The sequence below is a fragment of the Triticum urartu genome, chromosome 5A, assembly GCF_056163025.1.
Source record: "Triticum urartu cultivar PI428250 chromosome 5A, HENAU_Tu73, whole genome shotgun sequence".
NCBI lineage: Eukaryota > Viridiplantae > Streptophyta > Magnoliopsida > Poales > Poaceae > Triticum > Triticum urartu.
In genome coordinates, this window is record NC_141877.1 from 364,666,825 (window position 1) to 364,680,832 (window position 14,008).

The window sequence follows — 14,008 nt, forward strand, 5'->3', positions numbered from 1 at the left end:
TGTCATCCATGCACCTTACGCATCCAGAAAATCCGTGGACTACCTGCCCCGCGAGATATCTGTAACCGAGATAGTCGTGCACCGTCGTGAGCAGTGCGGCTCTCATAGGGAAATATTCTTTCTCTGCAGCGTCCCATGTATTGGCTGGCGTTTTCCACAGCGTGTCTAGCTCCTCCTTCAGCAGCCCCAGATACAGATTGATGTCGTTCCCTGGTTGTTTCGGCCCTTCAATTAGCATACTCATGTGAATGTACTTCCTCTTCATGCACAACCAGGGGGGAAGGTTGTACATCCACACAAACACAGGCCAGGTGCTATGTGTGCTTCTCTGGCTGCCAAACGGATTGACTCCATCGGTGCTCGCGCCCAGCACGATGTTCCTTGGATCCTTCCCAAATTCTGGGTATTCGAAGTTCAACGCTTGCCACTGGCTCGCATCCTTAGGGTGACTCAGCATCTTGTCTTTTTTATTTATCTCCGGATCATTTCCGTCATCTTCCCGCTTCTTCTCCTCCCTATCCGCGTGCCAACGCAGGAGCTTTGCTACCTTAGGGTCCGCGAAATACCGCTGCAGACGAGGAGTGATCGGAAAGTACCACACCGATTTTTGAGGAGCTTTCTTCCTCTTCTTGTATCGAGTGACGCCGCACACCGGACATATGGTAGACTCCGCGTGCTTGTCCCGATAAATGATACAATTGTTCATGCACACATGGTATTTCACGTGCGGTAAATCCAGAGGACACATGATTTTCTTCGCCTCCTCGAAACTGTTCGGGCACTTGTTCCCCTTGGGAAGACGTTCGTGCTAGAATGACATGTTCTCGTCGAAGCATGCGTCGGTCATTTTGTGTTTTACCTTCATCTCCAGAGCCATGAGCATTACTTTCAGGCGGGTATCCTCAGGCCTGCATCCTTCATACAATGGAGTAACCGCGTCTATCTCCAGTTGATCCAGCTTGGCTTTCTCTCGGGCGGCAGCTCTTGCGTTATCCGTCTGCTTGAGAAGCAGCTCTTGAATATGAGGGTCCTGCACCCAGCCTCCATCTTCGTCTGCTCCGGCATCTTCATCTTCATGATCATGCCCTTCGTCTTGATCTTCCTCATCATCATGTACGACATCTTCTACATGATGACTGTGTACAACATCACCGTCGTGATCATGTCCTGGAGATTCTTCGTCTTCTCGCCCACCCTCGCCGCGGTGGTACTTGTCTTGTTGCCCTTCCTCATTTCTTGCTCGGCCCCCATGGACGACTTCATAGTCATCTTCATCACCTTGCCACCGATAGCCATCCATGAAACCACGCAAGAGCAGGTGGTCCCGCACCTGCCCGGAATCCGGGTCCGCAATAAGGCTCTTCAGCTTGCATCTTTGGCACGGACATTTTATCTCCGTCTCGTTCTTTTGAAGCATCTCGGCCTTCGCGGAGCTCAAAAACCTATTCACGATGCCTTCAGTCATCGTGCGGACCATGGTCACCTGCGGGGTAGAGCAAAACGATATTTTAGAACCAAGAAAAAATTTGGCATGACCTTCCCTAAAAATAGGACCAAAAAGAATGCATAGTGCCAAAATTCTCGCCGAAACGGAAATGAATCAAAACATTCCGGCAAAATATTGGAAACTATCGCATTTCAAATACCGGTACCTTCAAACACAAACATATATGCAACACCACAAACACATGCAACACCACAAACATACATAGATCTAGCTAGGCCACAAAAAGTGCATATGCACATTGTTGGAGCGAGGTAGGGAGAAAAAAAGTAGATCTACATCATGAAGATAGCTTTCCCCTTACTTACCTATGAAAAAAAGGTAATTTCACCACTTAATTTTGATGAATCTATGATGGAAATGAGGTGAGGAGGAGGAGATGGCCGAAAGCTTGGAGAAGGAGGTGGAGGGAATGAAGTGGGGAAAGTGAGTGGGTAGGTGTGGGGTTGTCCAAAATATCTTGTTGGGGTCCCAGGTTACTAATGGCGCACCACCAGCAAATGCGCCATTAGTAACCCTGGTTACTAATGGCGCACCTGCAGGTGGTGCGCCATTAGTAGTTTTGCAAAAAAGTAAATATATATATATACTAATGGCGCACCGGGTAATAGTGTGCCATTACTAGTTTAAACTAGTAATGGCGCACTGTGAAACGATGCGCCATTAGTAGTTTTGCAAAAAAAAGAATAAAAAAATTACAGTAATGGCGCACTGTCTGCTTGGTGCGCCATTACTAGTTAGAACTAGTAATGGCGCACTTCGACCTGATGCGCCATTAGTATGTATGGAAAAATGGAAAAAAAATACTAGTGGCGCACCCTGTTTCTGGTGCGCCATTAGTGTCTTCCACACTAATGGCGCATCACCAACCGGTGCGCCATTAGTATATAGTAGTGGCGCACTGCTTCCATGGTGCGCCATTAGTATCAATCCTATCTATAGCCCTTTTTCTAGTAGTGTAAAACTAGAAGTACTTTGTAGGTGTAAATAGATAGGTTTCCAAGATAATAAAGAACCTGAAAATAAAAGCTAGGTGTTGTTTTACTAAAAATAACATTTAGGTTAGTATAGCGAGTGTGGAAAAGTGGTGGCAGAATTTGCGGAATTGTCCCTAAGTAATTGGCTAAGTTACTAAACTAATAGCAAGTTTTTGTGTGGGAGAGGCTGATACGTCTCCAACGTATCGATATTTTTTTATTGTTCCATGCTATTATATTATCTATTTTGGATGTTTTATCTGCATTAATATGTTATTTTATATTATTTTGGGGACTAGCCTATTAACCTAGAGCCTAGTGTCAGTTTCTGTTTTTCCTTGTTTTTGAGTTTTATAGAAAAGAAATATCAAATGGAGTCCAAACGAAATAAAACTTTCGTGATAATTTTTCTTCGACCAAAAGACATCCACGAAACTTGGACATGGGGTCAGAAGATGACCGAGGAGGCCACAAGCATTCTAGGTGCACCCCGGGGGCACCCTGAGGGCTTGTAGGCCCCTCGGGTGTCCTCCAACCCTAATTCTGGCTCCATAAATACCCAAATATTCCCAAACCACCAGAAGCATCCATGAAAATAATTTTCCGCTGCCGCAATCCTCTGTTCCCATGAGATCCCATCTTGGGACCTTTTCCGTCACCCTGCCGAAGGGGGATTCGATCACGGAGGGCATCTACATCAACCTTGCTACTTCCGATGAAGCGTGAGTAGTTTACCACAGACCTACGGGTCCATATCTAGTAGCTAGATGGCTTCTTCTCTCTCTCTATGATCTTCAATACCATGTTCTCCTCGATGTTCTTGGAGTTATATCCAATGTAATATTCTTTTGCGGTGTGTTTGTCGAGATCCGATGAATTGTGGATTTATGGTCAGATTATCTATGAATATCATTTGAGTCTTTTCTGAACTATTTCATGCATGATCAAATATCTTTGTATTTCTCAGAAACGTGCTTTTGATCTGAATTTTTTACACAAGATTGATATACAAATTTTCTAGATTGTCCTAATTTTTTAGAATTTTTGGAGTTACAGAAGTATACGAAGTTTTCATATTGCTACAGATTGTTCTGTTTTTGACATGTTCGATTTTCTATGTGTTATTTGCTTATTTTGATGAATCTATGGGTAGTATAGGGGGGTATGAAGCATGGAGAAGTTGAAATACAGTAGATATAAAACTAATATAAATTTAGAATGAGTTCACAATAGTACCTAAGTGGTGACTTATTTTATTATACTAACGGATCTCATGAGTTTTCTGTTGAGTTTTGTGTTGTGAAGTTTTCAAGTTTTGGGTAAAGATTTGATGGACTATGGAATGAGGAGTGGCAAAAGCCTAAGCTTGGGGATGCCCAAGTGTAACACCCTCAATGCGGCTATATCTCCCACGTGTCGAAGCACGACTTAGAGGCATAACCGCATTGAAAGCAATGTCGCAAGTGAGGTAATCTTCACACAACCCATGTAATACATAAGGGAAAGAGATACATAGTTGGCTTACAATCGCCACTTCACACAATTACATGAATAAAGCATTACATCAACCAGATACAATCAAGGTCCGACTACGGAACCAAAATAAAAGAAGAACCCCAAATGCGACAAGGTCCCCGATCGACCCCAACTGGGCTCCACTACTGATCAACTAGAACGAAACAACACAAAGGACAAGATATTCATTGAGCTCCTCCTTGAGCTCGGTTGCGTCACCTGCTCGGGAACATCGGCACCTGCAAACTGGTTTTGGAAGTATCTGTGAGTCACGAGGACTCAGCAATCTTGCACCCTCGCGATCAAGACTATTTAAGCTTATAGGAAGGGTAAAAGGTATGAGGTGGAGCTGCAGCAAGCGACTAGCATATATGGTGGCTAAAACATGCGCGAATGAGAGCGAGAAGAGAAGGCAAAGCACGATCGTGAAACTATGATCAAGAAGTGATCCTCGAACAACCTACGTCAAGCATAACTCCAACACCGTGTTCACTTCCCGGACTCCGCCGGAAAGAGACCATCACGGTTACACACGCGGTTGATGCATTTTAATTAAGGTCAACTTCAGGTTTTCTACAACCGGATATTAACAAATTCCCATCTGCCCATAACCGCGGGCACGGCTTTCGAAATTTCAAATCCCTGCAGGGGTGTCCCAACTTAGCCCATGACAAGCTCTCACGGTCAACGAAGGATATTCCTTCTAGCGGGAAGACCCGATCAGACTCGGAATCCCGGTTACAAGACATTTCAACAAGTTAAAACCAATCCAGCAACACCGCCCGAATGTGCCGACAAATCCTGATAGGAGCTGCACATATCTCGTTCTCAGGGCACACTCAGATGAGACATCCTACGAGTAAAACCAAACCTCAAGTTGCCCCGAGGTGGCCCCGCAGTCTACTCGGTCGGACCAACACTCAGAGGAGCACTGGCCCGGGGGTTAGAATAAAGATGACCCTTGAGTCTGCAGAACCCAAGGGAAGGTGGTAGGTTGTTAGTGCAAATGGTAAAACCAAGGTTGGGCATTGCTGGAGGAGTTTTATTCAAGGCGAACTGTCAAGGGGTTCCCATTATAGCCCAACCACGTAAGGAACGGAAAATCCGGGAACATAACACCGGTATGACAGAAACTAGGGCGGCAAGAGTGGAACAAAACACCAGGCATAAGGCCGAGCCTTCCACCCTTTACCAAGTATATAGATGCATTAATTAAATAAGATATATTGTGATATCCCAACAAGTAAACATGTTCCAACAAGGAACAACATCTCCATGTTCCAACAAGGAACAAACTTCAATCTTCACCTGCAACTAACAACGCTATAAGAGGGGCTGAGCAAAGCGGTAACATAGCCAAACAACGGTTTGCTAGGACAAGGTGGGTTAGAGGCTTGGTTCAACAATATGGGAGGCATGATAAGCAAGTGGTAGGTATCGCAGCATAGGCATAGCAAAAGAGCGAGCAACTAGCAAGCAAAGATAGAAGTGATTTCGAGGGTATGGTCATCTTTCCTGAAATCCCGCAAGGAAGAAGAACGATTCATGAAGAAGACACACGGACGAAGTCGAACGGATCCTCACAAACGTGACGTTACCGGAACCAACCCGAAGAAGCAAACACCGGAAAGAAGCACACAACATAGTAAACAACCATCACATAAGCATGGCACGATGCGCAAACAAGTATGATGCATGTCCGGTTTAAATATGCATGGCATGGCAAGGGGCACAAACAAAACTACAAGTTAAGTGGAGCTCAATATGCAACGAGTTGCATATCGATGGAACACCACATGCCTTATTTAGTTCTCTCTCGTTTATGTACTCAACAAAATTAAATGTTGTTTAACATGGAAAGAGGTGAAGCACAACAAAACTACCTATCTAGGCAAGTTTAAATGAGGCCGGAAGCAACGAACAACAATTCCGGTAAATCCCCATATGCATATCTTAGATTTGGTGTTGTTCTGCCATAAACCATATTTTATAGTTATTAAACATGCAAGATGATGCCTCCATGTTAAACTAGGCAAAATTCTACCCCATTTACATATAAAGTTTGTTAAAAACGGAGCTACGGTTATTTGGTTATGAATTAAAACATTTTAACATGGCATAGGAGTAAATTTAACCAAACATCATTTTAAATATTTTAAACATAGATGAAAGTGGCATATTATTAATCTACACAAAATTCTGAGCAAGTTTCATATATGAATCATTTTAATATGATGCACGATTATTAAGTTATTATATGCATGAACATTAAGGGGTTTTCTAAAAACTGCAGTGCTCTGATTAAATAGAAAAAACATCCTGGCATGAAATAAAACATAACAGGGCCGAATCCATGCACTGGGCCTGAAACAGAGCATGGGAGCTGGGGGGATTTCGCACCATGGGCCAAGCCCGATCGGTGGAGAGGCCAAGGCAGGCCTTGCTGGAGGAGCGCATGCAGGCCTGGCGGGCGAGCGGGGAAAAGGCCGGCTCGGGTTGCGGTCGATAGCAGCTGGACGCGGTCAACGCACCCGAGCGAGCGCTCATCCTCCTGCGGGTGAAACAAAGGACGGCGTCGAGGATCACTGGGGGGGCTCCTGCGGGTCACCGGCGAGGTGCTGGTGCGGCGGGCCTTGGACGACGGTGACATGGCTGACGAAGAGGCAGGGGACCGGCTGGAGATGTCCATGCTCTCGGTCAACGGGAAAACGAGCGGCGTCCCAGGCGCGCGGACGCACGATGCCGAGGTTGTTGCCGGAGGTCTCCGGTGGTGTGGAGCTTGACGGCGGGGATGGCGCAGAACGGTTGGAACCGGGCGAGGCGACGGAAGGGAGCTACAAGGCCATGGCGTGCTGACGGAGGGTCGAGAAGACCACGCGAGGCGACGGCGAGCACAGGGGGCTTGGCGTCCACGTCCTCGTCATCTCGGCGAAGGGCAAGGGGGCGGCGCTTGCCGTCAGGAGGTGCGAGGAAGGCCGGGGCGGTCCTGATCTGGGCGGACCCAAGGCGGAGGAGCGGTTCCCGGTGATGATTTGAGCATCGGCGGCCACGGAGCTCCATGTGTCATTGTGTTCCCTGCGAGAGAGAGGAAGCAAGGAGATGAGAGGGAGAGAGAGAAAGGAAGGGAAGGGAGAAGAGACACGGGCGCAGGGTGAGGGGGGCCGGCCTGATGCAGCAGGCGGTGGCTCCGGCGAGGTCGAGGCGGTTGGATCGAGAGGAGGGGATCATGGGATGGCCTGGTTGGCTCGGTGCTGAAAACAAAGAGAAAGAAGATTGCGGCGGCGGCGATGGGACAGGCTGCCTAAAATCTAGGGTTAGGCTGCTTATATAGGTAGGTTGGTTAGGTTAGGGGCTACTCGGTCCCTCCGATCCGAATCGGACGGATAAAAAAATATGATAGGAAGACCAATTAACAAAACGGAGACGTTTTGTAGATGTTTGGGGTTGATCCGGATCCCACGGTGACGACTGTCCGGGTCGGGTCCGGGACAGATTTCGGACGCGCGCGGGAGGAGGTCCGTGGGCTGACGAGAGAGGTTAGGTAGGGCCTGGTGGTGAGAGGTAGTGCAGAAGGCAAAGGTCTGAGAAGAGAGAAAAGGAGAGGCCCGGCGACTGTTTCCGGAGACCGAAAACGTCCGACGTTTTGACCGACTATAATGTCTCTATAGTTTAACGGTTGGGCTATCAAACGAACTCCGAATGCGATGAAACTTGATAGGCGGTCTATCTACACTATAATAAGACCACACGTCAACTCTCATCACATTCCGAGAACATTTTCCAGCCACTTAGAAAATAATATTTCGGATGTGCCGCGGGCGCGTGCAAGTGTGTCTGGGCTCAGAACGGACAAGGGACGAAACTGGGGAAACCCGGACGAATGCAAGTTTTTAAAACATGATGATGCAATGCATATGATGACATGACAAGATGCAACACGCAAGCGAATGGCAAAGTGACGACAGCGAATGTCTCGGGGCGTCACAACAAGTCACCCCAAGGTAATATTCAAGGACAACCAAGCATCTGAGCTTGGGGATGCCCCGGATGGCATCCCATCTTTCGTCTTCGTTCCATCGGTAAATTTACTTGAGGCTATGTTTTTATTCACCACATGATATGTGTTTTGCTTGGAGCGTCTTGTATGATATGCGTATTTGCTTTTTAGTTTGCCACAATCATCCTTGTTGTACACACCTTTTGAGAGGGACATGCATAAATCATGAATTTATTAGAATACTCTATATGCTTCGCTTATATCTTTTGACCTAGGCAGTTTGCTCTAGTGCTTCGTATCTTTTTAGAGCACGGAGGTGGCTTTATTTTATAGAAATTGTTGAACTCTCATGCTTCACTTATATTATTTTGAGAGTCTTTAAACAGCATGGTAATTTTCTTAGGTTATGAATTTAGTCCTAATATGATGGGCATCCAAGAGGGATATAATAAAGACTTTCATATAAAGAGCATTGAATACTATGAGAAGTTTGATTCCTTATGATTGTTTTGATATATAAAGATGGTGATATTAGAGTCATGCTAGTGATTAATTGTGGTATAAATACTTGTGTTAAAGTTTGTGATTCCCATAGCATGCACGTATGGTGAACCGTTATGTGATGAAGTCGGAGCATGATTTATTTTTTGATTGTCATCCTTTGTGTGGAGGTCGGGAGCGCGCGATGGTTAACTCCTACTAACCTATCCCCTAGGAGCATGCGTGTAGTACTTTGTTTCTGTGGCTAATACATTTTTGCAACAAGTGTGTGAGTTCTTTATGACTAATGTTGAGTCCATGGATTATACGCACTCTCACCCTTCCACCATTGCTAGCCTCTCTAGTACCACGCAACTTTCGCTGGTGCATTAAACCCACCATATACCCTTCCTCAAAACAGCCACCATACCTACCTATTATGGCATTTCCCTAGCCATTCCGAGATATATTGTCATGCAACTTCCACCGTTCCGTTTATTATGACATGCACCATCATTGTCATATTTCTTTGCATGATCATGTAGTTGGCATAGTATTTGTGGCAAGGCCACCGTTCATAATTTTTTATACATGTCACTCTTGATCATTGCACATCCCGGTACACCGCCGGAGGCATTCATATAGAGTCATATTTTGTTCTAGTATCGAGTTGTAATTCTTGAGTTATAGGTAAATAAAAGTGTGATGATCATCATTATTAGAGCATTGCCCAATGTGAGGGAGGATGATGGAAGCTATGATTCCCTCACAAGTTCGGATGAGTCTGCGGACTTTATAAAAAATAAAAGAGGCCAAAGAAGCCCAAATGAAAGAAAAGAGGCCAAAGAATCCCACCAAAAAATTGAGAGAAAAGAGAGAAGGGACAATGTTACTATCCTTTTCCACACTTGTGCTTCAAAGTAGCACCATGTTCTTCATGATAGAGAGTCTCCTATTTTGTCACTTTCATATACTAGAGGGAATTTTTCATTATAGAACTAGGATTGTATATTCCAATGATGGGCTTCCTCAGATTGCCCTAGGTCTTCATGAGCAAGCAAGTTGGATGCGCACCCACTTAGTTTCTATTTGAGCTTTCATACATGGATAGCTCTAGTGCATCCGTTGCATGGCAATCCCTACTCACTCACACTGATATATATTGATGGGCATCTCCATAGCACGTTAATATGCCTAGTTGATGTGAGACCTTCTCCTACTTTTTGTCTTCTCCGCAACCACCATACTCTATTCCACCTATAGTGTTATATCCATGGCTCACGCTCATGTATTGCGTGAAAGTTGAAAAGGTTTGAGAATACTAAAGTATGAAACAATTGCTTGGCTAAAACAGGGGTTGTGCATGATGAAACACTTTGTGTGATGAAGATGGAGCATAGCCAGACTATATGATTTTGTAGGGATAACTTTCTTTGGCCATGTTATTTTGAGAAGACATGATTGCTTTATTAGTATTCTTGAAGTATTATTGTTTTTATGTCAATATTAAACTTTTGTTTTGAATCTTATGGATCTGAATATTCATGCCACAATAAAGAAGATTACATGGATAAATATGTTAGGTAGCATTCCACATCAAAAATTCTATTTTTATCATTTACCTACTCGAGGACGAGCAGGAATTAAGCTTGGGGATGCTTGATACGTCTCCAACGTATCTATAATTTTTTATTGTTCCATGCTATTATATTATCTGTTTTGGATGTTCTATATGCATTAATATGCTATTTTATATTATTTTGGGACTAACCTATTAACCTAGAGCCCAATGTCAGTTTTTATTTTTTCCTTGTTTTTGTGTTTTACAGAAAAGGAATATCAAACGGAGTCCAAACGGAATAAAACTTTTGTGATGGTTTTTCTTGGACCAGAAGACATCCACGGAACTTGGATATGGGGTTGGAAGATGACCGAGGAGGCCACAAGCCTCCTAGGCGTGCCCCAGGGGGCGCACCCTGAGGGCTTGTGGGCCCCTCGGGTGTCCTCCAATCCTAATTCTTGCTCCATAAGTACCCAAATATTCCCAAACCACCAGAAGCATCCACCAAAATACTTTTCCGCCGCCGCAAGACTCTGTTCACGTGAGATCCCATCTTGGGACCTTTTCCGGCACCCTGCCAGAGGGGGATTCGATCACCGAGGGCATCTACATCAACCTTGTTGCCCTTTTGATGAAGTGTGAGTAGTTTACCACAGACCTACGGGTCCATAGCTAGTAGCTAGATGGCTTCTTCTCTCTCTGTGATCTTCAATACCATGTTCTCATCGATGTTCTTGGAGTTCTATCTGATGTAATATTCTTTTGCGGTGTGCTTGTCGAGATCCGATGAATTGTGGATTTATGATCAGATTATCTATGAATATTATTTGAGTCTTTTCTGAACTCTTTTGTGCATGATCAAATATATTTGTATTTCTCTTCGAACTATCAGTTTGGTTTGGCTAACTATATTGGTTTTTCTTGCACTGGGAGAGGTGCTTAGTTTTGGGTTCAATCTTGTGGTGTCCTCACCCTGTGAGAGAGTAGGGGTAGCGAGGCACGTGTTGTATTGTTGCCATCAAGGGTAAAAAGATGGGGTTTTCATCATATTGCTTGAGTTTATCCCTCTACATCATGTCATCTTACTTAAGGCGTTACTCCGTTCTTATGAACTTAATACTCTAGACGCATGTTGGATAGCGGTCGATGTGTGGAGTAATAGTAGTAGATGCAGAATCGTTTCGGTCTACTTGACGCAGATGTGATGCCTGCATTCATGATCATTGCCTTGGATGCATAACTTTGCGCTTTTCTATCAATTGCTTGATAGTATTTTGTTTACCCATTGTATGCTTTCTTTCAAGAGAGAAGCCTCTAGTGAAACCTATATATGGCCCCCGGATTTATTTTCCATCATATATTTTCAGATCTATAAACCAAAAACCCCAAAAATATATTGCTGTGATTTATTTAGACTTATTTTATTTTGAATTTTTATTTATCTTTTATACCTATCTCTATTAGATCTCACTCTTGTTCGAGACCATGAAGAGATTGACAACCCCTTTTTCGCGTTGAGTGCAAGTGTTTGTTAGTTCGTGCAGGTGCATAGATTGGAGACTTGCTTGTGCCTCCTACTGGATTGATACATTGGTTCTTAACTGAGGGACATACTTATCTCTATTTTGTTGCATCACCCTTTCCTATTCAAGGAAAAAATCAATACAAGCTCAAGAAGTAGCAGAGGCCACTGCTAGCATGTCATCTCTTACTTGAAATTCTATGCACTTATGATTGCAACAATTAGCAAGCATCCTTAACTACTAAAGTTCATTAAGGTAAAACCCAACCATTGCATTGAGATATATTAGTCCCCCTTTCAATCCCATATGAATCAATTTCTATGTTAGGGAGAAGCTTCTGTCACTCTTGCCCTCCAATGCATAGTCCTATCAACATATAAATAACCTAAGGTGTGATCCACACACGCGCTCATATGATGGGCACCAAAGGATAGCAACATAATCACAAGCAATTTAAACAAATCATAGCAATTCACCAATCACTCATAGGACAACAAAAATCTACTCAAACATCATAGGATGGCAACACATCATTGGATAATAATATGAAACATAAAGCACCATGCTCAAGTAGATGGTACAACGGGTTGCGGGAGAGTGGACGGCTGAATATAGATGAGGGAAGGTGATGGAGGTGTTGATGAAGATGACAGAGTTGTTGGAGTAGATCGCCGTCACATGATGATTGCCCTGGCGGCTTCTGGCGCCACCGGGAGAGAAAGGGAGAGAGCCCCCTCCTTCGTCTTCTTCCTTGGCCTCCCCCCTAGATGGGAGCAGGGTTTCTCCTCTGGTCCTTGGCCTTCATGGCTCCCGAAGGGCAGGAGCCCCTTCGAGATTGGATCTCTCTATGTTTCTCTTCTGTTTTGCGTCTGTTTTTGGACCCCTTCACCACTTTTTATATTCCCGGAGATCCGTCTGATTGGGCTGAAATTTTTAGGGGACTTTTATCCATAAATTATCTTTCTTGCCGCGAAAGAAGGGTTGCAACCAGCTTACGAGGGAGTCACAAGGTAACACGACATGGCCTACCCCCTGGCCACGCCCAGTTGCCTTGTGGCCACCTCGGGCACTGTCTTGTGTTGATTCTTCTTTCCAAAAATCACCTATATCCCAAAATAAATGTCCGTAAAATTTTATCACTTTGGACTTCATTCGATATGGATTTTCTGTGAAACAAAAAACATGCAAAAAAAGGAACTAACAATAGGCACTGGATCAATATGTTAGTCCCAAAATAATATAGAATGTTTCCAAAAGTATATGAAAATTATAGAATATATTGACATGAAACAATAAAAAATTATAGATACAACGGAGACGTATCAATCAGCACTTATCTCTACCCAATATTGTCGTGCAGACTCATGGTGCGACGTTGGGTAGATATATCAAGCGTCATCGCTTTGGTCATCATCATATCTTCCTCCTATGAGCCGGAGCCAGTCAAATGTTGGGATCAGGGGGTTGGTCCAATTGAAGTACCTCAAGCAATTCTTCCATGCCATGAATAGGGACTTCATCGTGGAACTTGTGTCGCCGTGCCCATGGATTGCCGCAAGTGAAGCACAAGGTCTTCGCCTTGCGGTACACCCTCATTGCCTGCATCTTCTCAGACAAACTTGCGCGATTCATCCGATGTTGCTGGAGACTTGTGCTTCTCCGAGGACAAGCAACTTTTGGAGGACACACACGATGATTGCTTGAGTGCGTCGGATAGTGTGTCATTCTCTGGCTCCACTTCCTGCCAGAGAGCCAAATAACTAGCAGCATCCATATCCTCAGAACAACAGCGGTACGAATCTCTGGACATAACCCTATATAGCGTACTACAAACAAACCTCATGTGTGTTGGGATCAGTTAACAAAATTTGGTGGCGCGGAACCTCAAATTCGACTTAAGAGTAAGATTTGTCTCACGTAAATTATGTGTATATCCTTGCCCCCACCTAGACTAAACTTCCTCGCACAACTCTTCCTTGTTTAGGAATCGTTTGCATTTCTGAACCGTCTTCAGCCAGAGTGCAGCATTGCCCACAAAATTCAGAGGCGATCTTCATGTGGTCTGAGACCGTATAGATCTCAAAACATAACTCACAATTGTCAATCCAGACCTAGTAATCCTCCGTATCAAACTTAGGAAAGTCCATCTTCGGAGTACTACCAAAGTGTGAACGATGCGTGTGACCGTGGGAGCAACACTCATCATACTGAGACTCATAATCAAACAACTTTGGCTCATGATTGGATAGATCGTAGGTCGGAGGCAGATCGATGGATCTGGGGTCCTTCAGAAGTAGCCCCGTTGGTAGGTGGTGCCCGCCTTGCCCATGGGGCCGATCTGCGCCACCCAAACGGACCTCGATGGTTGGAGGAGACGTGCTAGTGCAAGCCGGGTCACTGGGTCGAGGTGTGGGAGCCTCTAGTGCCCCGAGGCATGCTGCTGCATCCTTC